Source organism: Miscanthus floridulus, chromosome 3, assembly GCF_019320115.1.
Source record: "Miscanthus floridulus cultivar M001 chromosome 3, ASM1932011v1, whole genome shotgun sequence".
Taxonomy (NCBI): domain Eukaryota; kingdom Viridiplantae; phylum Streptophyta; class Magnoliopsida; order Poales; family Poaceae; genus Miscanthus; species Miscanthus floridulus.
The window spans coordinates 64312384-64330537 of record NC_089582.1 but is presented as its reverse complement, the minus strand read 5'-3'; positions in this window follow the sequence as shown (position 1 = coordinate 64330537).

Below are 18154 nucleotides of genomic sequence, written 5' to 3'. Positions count from 1 at the left end.
CCTCCTGTGAACTGACCAGACGCTAGACTTCAGAGTTCAGTGCAGCATTTGGTCACTCCTTCTTCAGCAAATCTTCAAAGTCCTTCGAGCTGCCTGTTCCCAATCAAGTCCCAACTCCAATAAGATCCAAATAAACACCAATTAGGACTGATGTGAGTGACCTCTCTCAAACCCTCAAGTTTTTCAAAATATTTTGCCTTAGGCTATAATTCTTTTTAAGAAAATAGGCAATAAGAGGGCGATTTAAGATAAACGACAAAACAACATTCATGCATATGCAATGCAATACTTGAAAGTAAATCTAGTTGCTTGTCAAGTTTGATCCAAGGTTAAGCTTCTTCACATGCTTTTCGGCGGTTATCTTAACCATGTTAGACAAGCCCTATATGCATCATAAAGCATTAAACATGTTGTATATTACAATGCAATGCAAGGGACAACACAAGCTCCATTTTTAGTGAAGTTGCTAAAATCAAGCACATTGAGTTCATTCCGCAATCTACAAAATGTTGCCTCATCTAGCGGTTTAGTGAAGATATCCGCCAATTAATCCTCGGTCCTTACACCTTCTAGTGATATATCATTTTTAGCAACATGATCTCTAAGAAAGTGATGGCGGATATCTATGTGCTTGGTGCAAGAGTGTTGAACCGGATTATTTGCAAGTTTTACCAAACTTTCATTGTCGCACAAAAGAGGTACTTTCTCTAGAACTACACCATAGTCTAGCAAAGTTTGTTTCATGTAAAGAATTTGTGCACAACAAGCACCCACGGCAATGTATTCCGCTTCGGTGGTGGACAAAGCCACACTATTTTGTTTCTTGGAGGACCAAAACACAAGTGATCTACCAAGCAAATGGCACCCTCCGGATGTGCTTTTTTCTATCAACTTTGCAACCGGCATAATCCAAATCAGAATAGCCAACTAATTCAAATATAGCTCCATTAGGATACCAAAGGCCAATGCTTGGTGTGTGTTTAAGATACCTAAGGATTCTTTTTACGGCAATTAAATGTGATTCCTTAGGTTTAGCTTGAAATCTAGCACACATACACACACTAAACATGATGTCAGGCCTAGATGCGGTTAAATACAACAAGCTACCAATCATAGAATGGTAGAGAGTTTGATCAACCTTGTTACCTCCCTCATCTAGGTCGAGATGTCCATTGGTTGGCATTGGTGTCGTGATTGGCTTACATTCATCTATCTTGAATCTCTTGAGAAGATCTTTTGTATATTTCTCTTGAGAGATGAAGATCCCTTCTCTCATTTGCTTGATTTGAAAACCAAGAAAGAATGTAAGCTCACCAATCATGGACATCTCGAACTCCTTTGACATCAATTCACTAAATTCTTTGCAAGAATCTTCATTTGATGATCCAAAAATGATATCATCAACATATACTTGACAAATGAAGATATGCCCATCAAGCTTCTTGGGGAATAGTGTGGTGTCAACCTTCCCAATGATGAAGCCCTTCTCAATGAGGAAGTCCCGAAGGCGCTCATACCAAGCTCTTGGGGCTTGCTTAAGCCCATATAATGCCTTGGACAACCTATAAACATGATTAGGATATCTAGGGTCTTCAAACCTGGGAGGTTGATCAACATAGACTAGTTCATTAATAAAGCCATTTAAAATGCACTTTTGACATCCATTTGATATAATTTCATTTTCATGATGTGATGCATATGCAAGGAGGATACGGATGGCTTCTAATCATGCAACCGATGCAAAAGTCTCTCCAAAATCCAAACCTTCAACTTGAGAGAACCCCTTTGCAACTAGTCTTGCCTTGTTCCTCACAACAACACCTTGATCATCTTGCTTGTTTCGGAACACCCACTTTGTTCCAATGACTCTTGCTCCTTTTGGCCGCTCTTCAAGAGTCCACACTTCATTACGAGTGAAGTTGTTCAACTCTTCATGCATGGCATTTATCTAATCCGGACCTTGAAGAGCTTCTTCAACCTTAGTAGGCTCAAAGCAAGAGACAAAAGAGTGATGAGCAATAAATGAAGCAAGTTTTTGTGAACGAGTCATTACACCCTTTGATGGACTTCCTATGATGAGATCTTGTGGATGATCTTGTAGTAGAGGTGTATTTCTTCTATTGACCACTTGAGGAGGAGGTTGTGGAACATCAACATCTTGTGCTTGTACCACCATTTGCTCATGAGAGACATGAGTGTCTTCATTTTCTACTCTCCCATCTTTTTCACCATCTTGTGGTACACTTGATGAAGAGGCTGGATCAATCACTTGTACATCATCTTCATCATCTTTAGGCTTGATGTCTCCAACTAGAATGTTCTTCATAGCCTCCCTCAATGGTTCATCACCTACATCATCAAGATTCTCATGTGCTCCTTGGGAGCCATTAGATTTATCAAATTCCACATCATATGTTTCTTCAACCAAGCCGGTGGCATGATTAAATACTCTATATGCTTTGGACTTTGATGAGTAACCAACAAGAAAACCAATATCACAACGTCTTTAGAACTTCCCTAAGTGTTGCCGCTTCTTGTAGATGTAGCATTTGCAACCAAACACCCTAAAGAAGGAGACGTTCGGCTTCTTCCCATTGAGCAACTCATAAGGTGTCTTGCCAAGGAACTTTTGAAGGAATAGGCGGTTGGATGCATAGCATGCGGTGTTGATTGCTTCTACCCATAGAGCTTCGGGGGTGTTGTACTCATCAAGCATTGTTCTTGCAAGAGTGATCAATGTCTGGTTCTTCCTCTCAACTACACCATTTTGTTGAGGAGTATATGTTGCGGAGACTTCATGTTTGATTCCAACTTCATCACAATAAGCTTTTATGTTTGTGTTGTCAAATTCTTTCCCATTGTCACTTCTTATCTTCTTGAGTTTCACTTTAAATTCATTTTGTGCTCTCTTGGCAAACTTCTTGAAGCAAGATGTAACTTTGGATTTGTCATGAAGGAAAAATACCCATGTATACCTTGAATAATCATCAACAATCACAAGACAATAAAGATTTCCTCCCAAACTCTTGTATGTAGTTGGTCCAAATAAATCCATGTGAAGGAGTTCTAGCACTCTTGTGGTTGACATGAAAGCTTTGGTTGGATGAGTATTTGCAACTTGCTTGTCAGCTTGACATGCACTACAAAGCTCGTCCTTCTCAAACTTCACATCCTTCAACCCTCTCACCAAATTATTCTTCATTAGTTTCTTGAGTGAGCTCATCCCAACATGAGCAAGTCTTCTATGCCATAGCCACCCAAGTGTTGTTTTGGTGAATAGGCAAGTCTTCAAGTTTACATCTTCGGAGGTGAAGTCCACTAGATATAGGTTGTTGTATCTAAATCCTTTGAATGTCACTTATTCATCATCCTTCTTAGATACAACAACTTCCTTCTCGGTAAACAAGCATTGGAAGCCAAGATCACACAATTGCCCAACGGATAGCAAGTTGAAGCTCAATGAAGCAACATATAGCACATTGGAGATTGAATGGTCATTTGATATTGCCACTTTGCCCAATCCTTTAACCTTGCCTTTGAATTATCCCCAAATGTGATTCTTTCTTGTCCATCTACTTCTTCATCTAGTGAGGTGAACATACGAGGATCACCGGTCATATGTTGTGTGCAACCACTATCAATAACCCAATGACTTCCACCGGTCTTGTAGTTCACCTACACACAAGAGATCAAGCTTTAGGAACCCAAACTTGTTGAGGGCCCTTCACCTTCTCAACAAGTGACTTTGCAACACAAATTTTCTTAGGCCTATTTTTATTGGGAGGTCCTAAGAACATACTTTCATCTTTCCACTAGAATCTTTTCTAAGCATGTAGTGAGCATTGAAGGCAAAGGGTCTAGCATGCTTGGGCATGGGTTGTGGTGGTGGAGTTTGGCACTCATGAGCAAAGTGGACTTCTTGTCCACACTCAAAGTATCTCTTTGGCTTTGGCTTTGATTGTTGTTATTGAGCTTGAGCCTTCTTCTTCTCTTGATTTGCCATGTACCCAATGCCACTTCTATCCATCTTCATGATGGTGTTCATTAGGAGCTGATACTTGCCTCTAGTGAACTTGCTCAATCTAATCTTGAGATGCTCTTTTTCCAGCTTGAGCCTCTTGTTCTCTTCCTTAGTGCATCACTACTTTTATCTTCCTTGAGTGCAACATTGTTTCTCTCTTTCTTGAGTTTCTTGTTTTCTTCTTTTAGCTTCTCATTCTCAAGAATCAAGTCACCATCATGATCAAGAGTTTCTAGCACAATGGTGTTGTGGATTTTGAACTCTTCAAACTCTTTCTTGAGCTTTTCATTGTCATGCTTGAGCTTGACATACTCATCATAGTCATTGCACTCAACCACTTGCTTGCCTTTGCCACTAGATCCTTTCTCAATGCTCTCATCAATTAAATCATCACATGATGTAGCTATATCAATCTTAACAACATCGTTAGTAGCATCATGTGGCTCATTGGGTAAAAATTCTTGAGCAATAACAAGATTGTCATGATTAATCTTGAGAGTAGTATATTCATCTTTTAGCTTGTTATGGCTAGTGATGAGCTCTTTGTGCACCCACTCAAGTTTATCATGTTTATCTTTAAGCTCTTTCTTAGAAGATTTGAGCTCCTTGAGTTTGGATGACATAGCATCATTTGCTTCTCTAAGCTCAACACTAGCCTTTTCGGCTATGTCATATTTAGCTAAAAGAGAATCATTCTTAATCTCAAGCTTTTCATTTTTAGCTCTAGTCTTTATAATGATCTTAGTGTATTTCTTTAGCAATTTAGTAAGATCATCATAAGTAGGTGACTCATATTCATCATCATCGCTATCACTATCACTATCACTATCATCATTATGAGCATGATCATCACCACTACTATCATTATCATGTGATACCTTTCGTTCACCTTTGGCCATAAGGCATAGGTGTGTAGAGGATGATGGCGGTGGTGGCGGTGAAGATGATGAAGAATCAATAGAAATAGCGGCCACCTTCTCGTCATCACTATCATCATCGGATGATCCCCTAGATGAATCAATGTCCGTGAGCCAATCACCAATAATGTAAGCCTTTCCACTCTTCTTCTTGTGGAGGTCCTTCTTCTTGTCATCTATCTTCTTGTATGGCTTGTTCTTTTTCTTCTTATCTTCATCTTCATTGCTTGAGTCATCTTTCTTGCCCTTGTTCTTGTTCTTGAACTTGTCTTTCTTGGGCTTTGTGCATTGGTGAGCTAGATGACCAAGTTTGCCACAATTGTAGCAATCCATCTCGGAGATTAGCTTTCTTCTTGAGCTTGTGAAGAACTCCTTCTTCTTGCCATCAAACTTGATGCCACTCTTGTTGAGCTTCTTTAGCATCTTGGCAGTTTTCTTCACCATGAGAGCAAGACTTCCATCATCAACTTCATCATCACTTGAGCTCTCATACTCAAGCCTTGCTTTGCCCTTCTCTTGGCTAGCTTTGAATGCTAAGTCTTTTTCTTTCTTCTTTGTAGAGGATGAGCCATCTTGAGGTGTGATGTGCATATACATCTCATGAGCATTGATCTTTCCTAAGATTTGTGTCGGTGTAGCGGTGGAAAGATCACCTTGATGTAGCACGGTCACAATATGCTCATATTTGTCAATGGGGAGGACACTCAAGATCTTTCTTACAACATCGAATGGTTGCATTTGAGTGAGTTCAAGCCCATTAACTTCCTCTACAAGAACATTCAAACGTGAATACATCTCATTAGCACATTCTTTAGGAAGCATTTCAAAAGAGTTGAGCTTCTTCATGACAAGATGATAGCGTTCCTCACGCTCACTCTTTGTTCCCTCATGGAGCGCACAAACATCCGACTATAGTGCATGGGCGTCTTTGTGGTTCCTCACCTGATTGAACACATCTTTGCAAAGGCCTCTAAAAATGGTGTTTCGAGCCTTTGCATTCCACTTCTCATAATTCACCTCATCACCTTGTAGGTGAGTAGCATCCCGAGGTTTTGGGAAGCCTTGTGAGGCGGCTCTAAGAATACCAACATCTAGAGCTTCCAAATACGCCTCCATGCGAATTTTCCAATAAGGAAAATCATCTCCCTCAAAGATAGGAGGAGGTCCATCCCCATGAGACATCTTGCTCTAGGCGGTAAAGCCTAAAAACATGAGCATGAGGCTCCGATACCAATTGAAAGAATCAAGATGCCCAAGAGGGGGGGGTGAATTGGGCTAATTCTAAATTTCTTTGCAACAATTAAATCCTACGGTTATCCCAATTAACCCCTTGTGCCTAGAAAGTGTTTCTAAGTGTTCTACTGCACAAAAGACTTGCAACCTAAATTTCAATCCTACTCTAGCATGGCAATTCTATGAATGTAAAGACAAGTATTGAATTGCTCAAAGTAAATGCTCAAAGTAAATGGAGAGAGAGAGAGGAACGCAGCGATGTTTTGCCGAGGTATCGGAGAGTCGCCACTCCCCACTAGTCCTCGTTGGAGCACCCACACAAGGGTGTAGCTCCCCTTTGATCCGTGCAAGGATCAAGTGCTTTCTATGGGTTGATTCTTTGACACTCCATCACGGTGAATCACCCACAACCGCTCACAATGTGAGTTGGGTCATCCACAAGCTCTCCGGATGATCACCAAGCTCCCAATCTCCACCAAGCCGTCTAGGTGATGGCGATCACCAAGAGTAACAAGAACGAACTCTCACTTGACCACGACAAGCCTAATGAGAAGGTGGATGCACACTTTGCTACTCTTGATCTTTACTAATGAGGGCTCTCTTTAGGATTCTCAAATCTCAATCACCTCACTAGGACCTTGCTCTTCTTGGCACTCTCTAAGGTGTTTCTCAGCTCTTAGAATGAGCAAAAGTACCCCCACACACGAGTGGAGGCTCTATTTATAACATGGGCTGAAAAACAAACCGTTATATGCCTCTATGGGGTAACCGGATGCTCCAGTCATGTTGACTGAATGCTCTGGTCAGTACACCCCAAACTCTAGTGTTTATAGTGTGACCGGACGCTGGCAGCGTCCGGTCAGCACTGATCGAACGCGTCCGATCACGATTTTCCCTCTCTGGAACCTTATTGGAGTCGAGCGGACGCTGTCTCTCAGCGTCCGGTCACTTGACCTCTCAGCGTCCAATCAAACCAGACGTAATCACCTTGGTCAAATAAACTGACCGAACCCTAAGACAGTGTCCGGTCACACTGAAGCCAGCGTCCGGTCAGTATTTGACCCTCCATTCACTTCCTACTCTCAATCATATGTGAATGAAGTTTTAACAAGTGTGCACCACACCTAACTCACTAGACTGACCTAGGTCAAGCTACCCATCCATACCCCGCTTAATAGTATGGCCAAAGGAAAAACAAAGTCCTAAACTACTCTAAGTGTCTCTCCAACTCCAATCGACACTTAGAACTAGTCATCCTTAACCTTGTCGTCCATCCTTTGAAATCGAAACGACTTCCATCGTAGGGGCATGACCACCTTGATTGCCCAATCGATCTCCATTACCATGACCTAACTTAATTGCCTCTACAAAACACACATTAGTCATAGTAATCTTGTATTGTCATTAATCACCAAAACCCTACTAGGGGCCTAGATGCTTTCATCCTCCCTTTTGACGACTAGGGCGGCGCTCACCACATGGTTACTCACCATGATGTAGAGGAGGAGGAGGGGTTCTTCTCATTCTGGAGCAATGAGGATTGGGGCCGACGTCAGGGATGCTTTGAGGCTCTCTAGAGCCTGCTGAGCTTCCTCAGTCCAGACGAAGGCGCCCGTTTTTTAGGAGCTTGTAGAGTGGCATCCCCCATTCGCCGAGCTAGGAGATGAATCGGCTCAGGGCAGCCAGATAGCCGGTGAGCCTTTGTACGCCCTTGACATTGCGTATAGGGCCCATGTTGGAGATGGTCATGATCTTTTCAGGGTTGGCCTCGATGTCGCGCTCGGACACAATGTATCCTAGCAGCTTCCCCTTCGGAACCCTAAAAACACATTTCTCGGGATTCAATCTGATGTTGAACCTTTGAAGGTTCGTGAATGTTGTGGCCAAGTTTGTGATCAGGTCGCAAGCTTGAGCCTTTTTGACCACTATGTCATCAACATAGACGACGATTGTTGGTTTCGGCCGCTTGGCTTGATCAGGCTGATCGAGCGGGTCAATTTGGTTGGTGAAGCATTGCTGCATGCACCTCTAGTAGGTGGTGCCTGTGTTCTTCAGGCCAAAAGGCATGGTTACGTAGCAGTACGAACCATATGGGGTGATGTATGAGGTTGTGAGCTGATCAGACTCTTTCATAGCGATCTGGTGATAGCCCGAGTAGGCATCCAGAAAGGAGAGGATCTCACAACCTGAGGTGGTGTCGACTATTTGGTCTATGCGTGGCAAAGGAAAGTGATCCTTTGGACATGCTTTGTTGAGGCTAGTATAATCAACGCACATTCTCCATTTCCGGATCTTCTTTTTAACAAGAACGGGATTGGCAAGCCAGTCGGAGTGAAATACCTCTCTGATGAATCTAGCTGCTAGGACTTTGGCGATCTCTTCGCCTATGGCCCTGCACCTCTCATCGTCAAAGCAACGTAGGCGTTGCTTAGTAGGCTTCAAGTCTAGGATGAGGCGTAGTGCGTGCTCGGCAACGTCCAGCGGTATGCCCGGCATGTTAGATGGCTTCCATGCGAAGACATCATGATTAGCGCATAGGAAGTCGACGAGCTCACATTCCTATTTGGCCGGGAAGATGGGTCCTGATTCGCACCGTCTTGGTTGGGTCAGTGGGGTCGATCCCCACCGCCTTAGTTTCCTCAAGTGGACGAAAGGCCGTCGAGGAGGTTGGTTTGTTGTAGTCCGGGACTGCTAGGGTCGACAACTCCCCGAGCTGCAGGAGCTCGGATGAGTTGATGACCATGATGGTGAGCTCGAAATGCTCGTGATCACATGTGAAGGCATGCGAGAAGGCGCTGCTCACGGTGATGACGCCGTTCAGTCTCGACATCTTCAGTTTGAGGTAGGCGTAGTTGGGGATTACCATGAATTTGGTGTAGCATGGATGCCCCTAGATGGCGTGGTAGGACCCTGGGAAGTCCACCACTTCAAAGGTGATGACCTCTGAGCGAAAGTTGGCTCGGTTGCCACACTTGGCAGCTGTAGCGGTGAGCGGATGGAGCGATCCGTCTAGTGCGTCCCCATTCCCCCAGTGGGGATAGAGGGCGCGAGTTGGAGTCATGATGCGGAGCTTTCCGCTGGTTGAACGGTGGAGGCTTCTACCAGTGTCCAGAGGTTCTGGTAGACCGCCCGCTCCTAGGGGTCGATGGGCTCGGGAACGCCACGTAGAAGCATGTCGCAGCGGTGATGTTCTAGCTAGCCCGAGCGAACTATGGGGGGTCATTCCCCTCATTCATGATATCACGCTGGACCTGGCAGGCGTGAACCCGGGAGCTGCTTGCCAGGTCACGCGCATAGGGCACAATGTGCTGCATCGAGCGCACTAGCGCAAGCGGCAGCTGGTTCTGCTGCCGTTATCGTAGCTAAAGGGACCGTGACGCCTAAGAGGGGGGGGGGTGAATTAGGCAACTTAAAATTCTAACTCTAAACTATGACCTCTTTTTCTATCCCTAGCAAAACCTATGCAAAAGATAAACTATATGTGCAACTATGGTTTTGCTAGTGCGTTGCTATCTCTACCACAAACATAGTAAAGTAATCAATGTAAATGCGGAAGCTAAAGAGCAAGGTAGAGATATGCAAACTCCCATCGACGACTTTGGTATTTTTACCGAGGTATCGAGAAGCGCACAAGCTTCCCCCTAGTCCTCGTTGGAGCCCCTCGCAAGGAATCCCTCGCAAGGGCCAAGCTCCCAGTCGGCTAACTCCCTGGATAGCCTCGGGCCTTCCCCACGCGCAAGTGGGTCTCCGACGTGCCTTCTGGCAAGCCTCTCCTAGATGCTCCCCGCCGTCCTCACTATCAAGCTTCTGGCTAAAACGACGCGGGCCTTGTTCCCTCCGGTACATGGTGGCGGCCACACCACAAATGCGGTTGGTGTGATCTCGCAAGACTTCAAGCCCCTCCGATGTACAACAATGGTGCTCGCAAGCACCAAGTGGTAAGAGGTATGCAAACCTCACTAAACACTAGGCCTAAACCTAGAGCAAGCGCATAAGCGGTGGTCTAATCAACCTAAGCACTTCACAAAGCACCTACGCTAATCACCTAATGAATCACTAAGCACTATGCAAGTGGAGATCACTAAAATGGTGTCTCAACACCCTTGGTATGTTTCCTCAGCTCCACACACCTCAAATGGCCAGTTGGGGTTGTATTTATAAGCCCCACTGAGAAAGTGACCGTTGGGGTCGAACTCCCGCGAAACTGCTACTGACCAGACGCTGAATCGTCCTGACCGGACGCATCCGGTCGTCCCGACCATTGAGTCAGCAATATACTGATCGGACACTGGCCAGCGTCCGATCGTCTGCCACCGGACGCATCCAGTCACAGATTTGCCGTTCTAGAACCTTACTGTACTCGATCGGACGCTGCTGTCCTACATCCGGTCGGTTGCTGCCAGCGTCCGGTCCAGTGTTTGGTCGCCTATCTGTCGAGTCCTCTGCCCAGTGTCTGGTCGCTTGTCTAGTGTCTGGTCACATCAGTGAGCTCGTTTCTTCATGATCTTGCGTACGGCTTGGTTCCAATCTTCGTGCTTGGACTTTGCTTGATATCTTGGGTCTTCTCTTGTGCTTCTAAGGTCTTTCTTAAGGTGTTGATCATCAGATCACCACGTCGTCTTCATCCAAGTCATGTCTTGCACCCTATTGAACTACAAAACAAACACTTGCAAATTCATTAGTCCAATTTGGTCATGTTGGTCATCAAACACCAAAATCCAAAGTAAATGGGCCAAGGGTCCATTTTCCTTACAATCTCCCCCTTTTTGGTGATTGATGACAACATGACCAAAGCAAGCAAATGATAAGAATTTAGAGATTAAAAAAACTACCTACTTGCTAGGATGCAATGCAAAGGGCAAGGTTATATGATACTAATTGATAGATACCAATTAAAACTTTACTTAAAAGCTTGTCTTGCCCTTGTAAATGTCCCCATGTGATATTATGGATTAAAGCCTAGCTTTTTTAAAAAAATCTCCCATTACTTAGACTAATCCATAATTCACTTTCCTCCCTTTCTCGAACCATTACTACTTGTAACTAAATGCTTGTCTTTGGTCCTTTAAATTCTCCCCCTTTGGCATCAAACACCCAAAATGGAATACATTAGTAGCACAAGGGAGGGTCAAACTTTGTGAATCAAATGAAGGATTTGATTAGCATGGAATAGGTCACAAAACTTGACTATCACATTATATAGACTAAGCTCCCCCTAAATTTAAGCATACATATGATAAAAAGCAAAGCATATGCATAATTAGCAATTCATTGCACAAGAGAGGTTAATCTATATAATGCATGGAGAAAGCAAATAAATATCAAAGTGAGATCAACATGGTGATATCGGTTTAGAAATACCACATGTGAAAATCAATTTGATTTCTACCAATTTAAGTATAATGCTTTCCTCCAGGGACTACATTTTCCTTGCAATGAGACTACTACACATAAGATAAGCTTGAAAAGGTGTTAGTCTCAAGGCATCCAACTTGTAGATTAAGCTCCCCCTAAATTTGTGCACACAAGTGTTGAATACTTGTAAAATTTGTGCACATTGATTTAAGTATCAAAATACCACTTCAAAGATGATATTTGGGAGAGATTATCTACAATTTGGACTTTGGCACATATTAGATAAATAATTGTAAAACAAGCTATGTACCGTGCTCCTAAACAATTTTAAGCTATGTAGGTTTGCTCCAAGGGTTGATAATGAAATCGAGCAAACCTACCATATGATATACCTATTGAATGCATGACAAAAGATTTAAGCATGTAAATGCAAACATAGGCATGAAAGATAACTAGATGCTTTAATAGTATATCAATTGAAAAACAAAACCAATTGAAATGAATACTAATTGAAGTTAATGACATCTAGTTACCTAACATGGGAAGGGGAATTTGGGTCCATAGTATTCACTAACCTACTTGGCAATAACTTTGTCCATCATGATGCATCCCATGAAATGCACCCAAACTTTGCCAAGTCTCCAAATTCCCCATAGTCCGACGGACATCTCACTTCCCTTTTGGGATCCAAACCTTCTTGGTGCTCTTCATGTTTGAAATGATTTCCTTTGGCACCCAAAAGCATTTGACCCCATTGTTGGCTTGCTTGTTCACCTTGATGGCCACCACCTTGTCATTTTTCTTCTTCTTCAAGAGATAAGGTGTGGAGGCCTTCTTGTCCACCTTGTTGGTGTTGGTGTTGGAGAGCTTGCTTGTTTGCTTTTTCTCTTTCTTCTTTGCTCCTCCCCCATTCTTCACCTTGCACTCATAGGACTTGTGACCTTCCTTGTGGCACACGTAACAAACCATGGTTTGTCCTTCATCAAGCTTCTTCACTCCCTTGACGGTGTTATCTTGATGAAGTTGGGTTTGCTTCGCCTTGCCTTTTACTTGAGTCAAGTCCTTGGTGAGGCGAGCTACTTCTTGCTTGAGTTGCTCATTCTCCTTTGCAACCTCTTGTGTGCATGTGTCTACAACAACTTTCTCAACACAAGCTTGGTTGCACAAAGGTGAGTCTAAACATAAATTATTGCAAGAAGTAGAGGCATCCTTTTTAGACATGTTAAAGATAGAACTTTTCTTTTTAGATGCCTTGGTGGGTGTTGTGCTAACGGCTTCAAAATTAGCAACTTTATTAGTTAGCTCATCACAATGTTTGCACATGGTTTCCATTTTAGCAAGCAAACTATTATATGCTTCTTGTGAGCTAGCTAACTTTTCTTTTAATTTTTCATTTTTCTTTAAGAGTTGCTCATCATTGATTGTGCATGTATTTGTTGTTGCACTAGTCTCAAGTTTCTCAATTTTAGTAGATAGTTCAACATTGAGATTAGTAAAGTTCTCATATTGTTCAAGTAAGGTTTTGTATGCTTTTTGTGAACTATATAGCTTTTCTTTTAAACTTTTGAGATTCTTTTGTTGGCTAGTGCAAGCTTTAGCAAATTTAAGATTTTCTTGCACAAGTTCATGATAAGAAGGCATATCATCATCACTATCACTCTCACTAGAGGAAGAGCTTTCGTTACCTTATGCCATAAGGCACACACGAGAATAGCTTGATGATAATTGCTTGCGACCTCGCCTCTTGTGATGGGGTTCTTCTTCACTTGAAGAATCATCCCATGATCTTATTGATGTGAGGGCTTGGTTCTTGCATGCCTTCTTCTTTGTCTTGGGTGTGAGCTTGTTTGGACAAACTTCCACAAAGTGCCCCAACTCACCGCATCCATAGCATCCTCTCTTTCTTTGCTCTTTTCTTTGATTTGTGAAAATGAAATCTTGAATTTGGATGGGCACACCCTTGACATTGAGCCTTTGGATCATCTTCTCCACCTTGTTGATCACTTTGATTGATTCTTCATCAAGATCGGAGATAGAGGAGGAAGATTGATCATCATCACTTGATTCTTGTTCATCATCATCATCATCCTCATCTTCTTCTTCACTTGAGGAGCTTGAGCTTGAACTTGTCTCAACTTTCTTGCCCTTCATCTTTTTCTTCTCGCTACAAGCGAGAGCTTTGCTTTTGCTTGATGAAGATGCTTCTCCTTGACCCATCTTATGTGACATTTCAAATGCCACTAGCTTGCCAATGACAGTGCCTGGGGTCATGGTGCTCAAGTTCTCCATGTTGTGAAGGATGGTGATGATGCTTGCATATTTCTTTTGTGGTAGAACAGAGATGATCTTCCTCACGATGTTCGCATCATCTAGCTTTAATAATCCTATTGAATGGAGCTCATTGATAATTAGATTTAATCGAGAATACATATCACGAACAAGCTGATCATCATTCATAGCAAAGGAATCATAATTTTGCTTGGCTAGACAATGTTTTTGCTCACGGACATTACTTGTGCCATCATGGAGCTCTTGGAGTTTTAACCAAATTTCATGTGCCATATTTAAGGTGAACACTTAGTTAAACACATCCATGCTAAAAGATTCAAACAAGCAATTCTTAGCTCTAGCATTGAAATGCATTTCTTTTTCATCACTCTTTGTGGGTATTTTGGGATTCTTAATGGGTCTCATCCCGTCATGAGTGACTCTCCATACACCTAAATCAACCACCTCAAGGTGGCAAGCCATTCTTGCTTTATAGTAAAGGAAGTTAGTGCCATCAAATTGTGGAGGCCTAGCGGTATCCATCCCAACCACTCTACAATAGCGTCGGCTCAACGGCGGTTAAGCCAAAGGTCCAAATATGAGCCAATCGGCTTTGATACCAATTGAAGGGACCATGATGCCTAAGAGGGGGGTGAATTAGGCAACTTAAAATTCTAACTCTAAACTATGACCTCTTTTCTAACCCTAGCAAAACCTATGCAAAAGATAAACTATATGTGCAACTATGGTTTTGCTAGTGTGTTGCTATCTCTACCGCAAACGTAGTAAAGTAATCAATGTAAATGCGGAAGCTAAAGAGCAAGGTAGAGATATGCAAACTCCCATCGACGACTTCGGTATTTTTACCGAGGTATCGAGAAGCGCGCAAGCTTCCCCCTAGTCCTCATTGGAGCCCCTCGCAAGGAATCCCTCGCAAGGGCCAAGCTCCCGGTTAGGTAACTCCGTGGATAGCCTCGGGCCTTCCCCACATGCAAGTGGGTCTCGGACGTGCCTTCTGGCAAGCCTCTCCCGGATGCTCTCCGCCGTCCTCACTATCAAGCTTTCAGCTGAAATGCCGCGGGCCTTGTTCCCTCCGGTACACGGTGGCGGCCACACCACAAACGCGGTTGGTGTGATCTCGCAAGACTTCAAGCCCCTCCGATGTACAACAATGGTGCTCGCAAGCACCAAGTGGTAAGAGGTATGCAAACCTCACTAAACACTAGGTCTAAACCTAGAGCAAGCGCATAAGCGGTGGTCTAATCAACCTAAGCACTTCGCAAAGCACCTACACTAATCACCTGATGAATCACTAAGCACTATGCAAGTGGAGATCACTAAAATGGTGTATCAACACCCTTGGTATGTTTCCTGAGCTCCACACACCTCAAATGGCCGGTTGGGGGTTGTATTTATAAGCCCCACTGAGAAAGTAACCGTTGGGGTCGAACTCCTGTAACACCTCGGGTGTTAGCCTTGCATAACTTGACTTGCATAGCATGAGCATGATCATAACGCATTCATATATAAGCTTTGACACTTGAAACATTTGATTGAAACATATGCAACATTCTTATTATTTCATGTTTCCATGTGTATGTGCATATGATCATGAGTGTAAACATGTAGATGATTGTGTGACCTTGCAAATAGCTTAAACATGTTTAGAATATCATCATGAACAACTTTGGTATTTATGGCTAGGGCTAATTAGGTCATTATGTCATAGTTTAAGTATGTACCATCTTTTGAAGGTAGCTTGTTTGACCAAGTTTGAACTAGGTGTTAGAGACCTTGCATGGAGGAGATCACTAAAGCAAAGTTGTAGTATTTGCTATAAGGAACAACTTTTATTTTTAGGTCATTAACTGATTCAGCTCCTAACATGTGTGAAATTGGATCACAAAAATCAGAAAAATCAACATTTGCAACACTTAGCAAATTCTTGCTAAGTCATGAACCTTGACTGACTGACAGCCGATATTTGGGATGATTTTACTCCGTTCCTGTTGTGAATTAGCATGAGGTCTTTGAACAATAGTTGTAGCTGGTACTTGAGCTACAATTTTGGTTTAGACGGTGTGAGCTAATACTCCACGGATTAGGAGTTTGATCGACGTGAAAACACGCTGTCAGGAAGCCATCATGTCGTCTGACGAACTGAATCAAATCTGAAACACTGGCTTTAGTGGCCGACCAGCGTCAGTCGTCGCGCGCCGCGTGGCACGGGAACTGGCCGCGCGTCACCGGCGTTCTGCCCAGCGCTGCAGTGGCGAGCCAGAGCGTGGCTTTAACACCGCCAGCGCCCGCCCGACCCCTCCCGCGCTCCGTTTTTCATTTCCTCGGCTCCTCCTTCGTCCTTGCGCGCAGCCGCCGAGCTCCCGCAGCGCCGCCGTCGCCATAGCCAGCGCAAGCTAGCGCCGAGCCACCCATTCGTCACCGCAGCAGCACCACTAGCTCCCTAGCAACCCACTGCCTCCTCCCATGCCTGCTGATAGCACCTAGTAAGCGACAGCGCCATGCGCAAGCTCGCCGGAGCATCACCGCCGCGCCCGTCATCGTGGCTGGGGCACCTCCCTCCACCGTCGGCCGTGCAACCGTGTGCGATAGGTTCGCCTGAGCCCATGGAAGCTCGTCCATGCCTTTTAGTGCTTCGCCGTGGCCTCCACTGGCGTACCGCCGTTGTCCCGCCTCGCCGATCCACCATGGCTGCCGCCGTCGTCACTGGCGTCGACGATAGGGCCATCCAAGTGATGCGATAGATGCGCTAGGTCGAGTAGGTCACTGGGTGACGATGTCACCGCCGGCAACCTCGCCATCGGCGAGCTTTGGCCACGCCACCGTCTCGCAGCACCGCTGCTCTGTTCGTGTCTCACTGGCGTGTGGGGTCCCCTATCAGGCGGGTCCCACCGGTCAGCGACATGAGTAGAATAGGCTAGTTCATTTAAATCTAGATCTGGTGTTATTTTGTAATTTTTGTATCTCTAGTTTGGTAGCTTCAAAAATTGTGAAATAAATTTGGTAGTGCTCCTTAGGAAGTGTAGTATTTAGAAAAAATATGGTCTTGACATTTACAGTAGAAATTTTTGGAGATTTAAATAGAGATTTGAAATGTGCTTTTGAATGCATTCAAATTTGTTTATTTTATACCTAGAGTTCCTGTGCTCCAAAAATTATGAAATTTTTGTGGTAAGCTAGTCTTAGCATATATGAGCTCTGGTAAAAATTTGAAGATGAGTGCATGTGTAGATTTGTAGTTATAGATTTTTCTTTTATAATTAGGAGATCCTTGTGTAAATTTTTATAAATTATTTAGGAATCCAATACTCATGAAATTTGTTGGAGGTTATCCTAGTAGTATATGGATGCTAAGAAAAATAGGATATCTATTGCTTGACACTTTTCAATAGGGTTTTCTAATTATGCTATTTCAAGCCTTGCTGCCTTGTCATTTTTGTATAGGATGTTCTACTTGGCAAAATGGCATGAAACTTTTACAGTAGTCCTTTGATAGCATTAGAAGGGCACATTTGATATATATTTATTATTTAACCTATGTATCCAAATAAAATAATAAAGTCATATAAAGAAATAGTTTAGGCTTCACCATTATGTTATCTTAAATGTATTTGGTATGCTTAAACTGTTGGTAGACTTAGTGTTGTCAAACTTTGAATGATTACATGATGTAGAAGTATTGTTACATTGTAATGCGAATTAGATTAGTTTCCAGATAGATTCTGTAGTTGGATAAGTTGCATGATAGGGATGATGTGTACTATAAAAATGGTTAATAACAAAGTTGTAGAGAATTTGATAAGCTTTCTAGAAAGTCTAGGATCACTGTATTTGGATTAGTAGAACTCCAGTTATGAGTGAAACAAGTAGCTGCTGTTCTGTGGTATAATCGATGCATTGTGAAAGTAGATAATTAAATAATCGAGAAGAGATATGCACATACTCAATAAACATGATGCACTTGTTAACATATATGCATTCGTAATACTTATGCCATATTCATGCATCTAGGATCGGAGGAAAAGATAACGTTGCTGGAATTTGAAGAAGCAGAGGAAGGGGACCAGCAGGAGAATCTACAAGCCACAGCTCCTGAAGGCGTGGAGCAGAACCCTGAAGAGCTTCCGGAGTGTCCTGACCACCGCCCTACTTCCTTTCTGCGAGGCAAGCCCCGGAGCATTCTAAGTCTCCTAGTGTTTTACAAATGTTTACTTAAGTACTTCTGATTGATGCATTAGGTTATAAGAGTTGAATGGAACCACTTGGTGCATGTACATTCCTTGTCCAGATATTACACCTTTAACCGGTATAGGTCCAGGATCGAATATGTGCTTAGCCATGC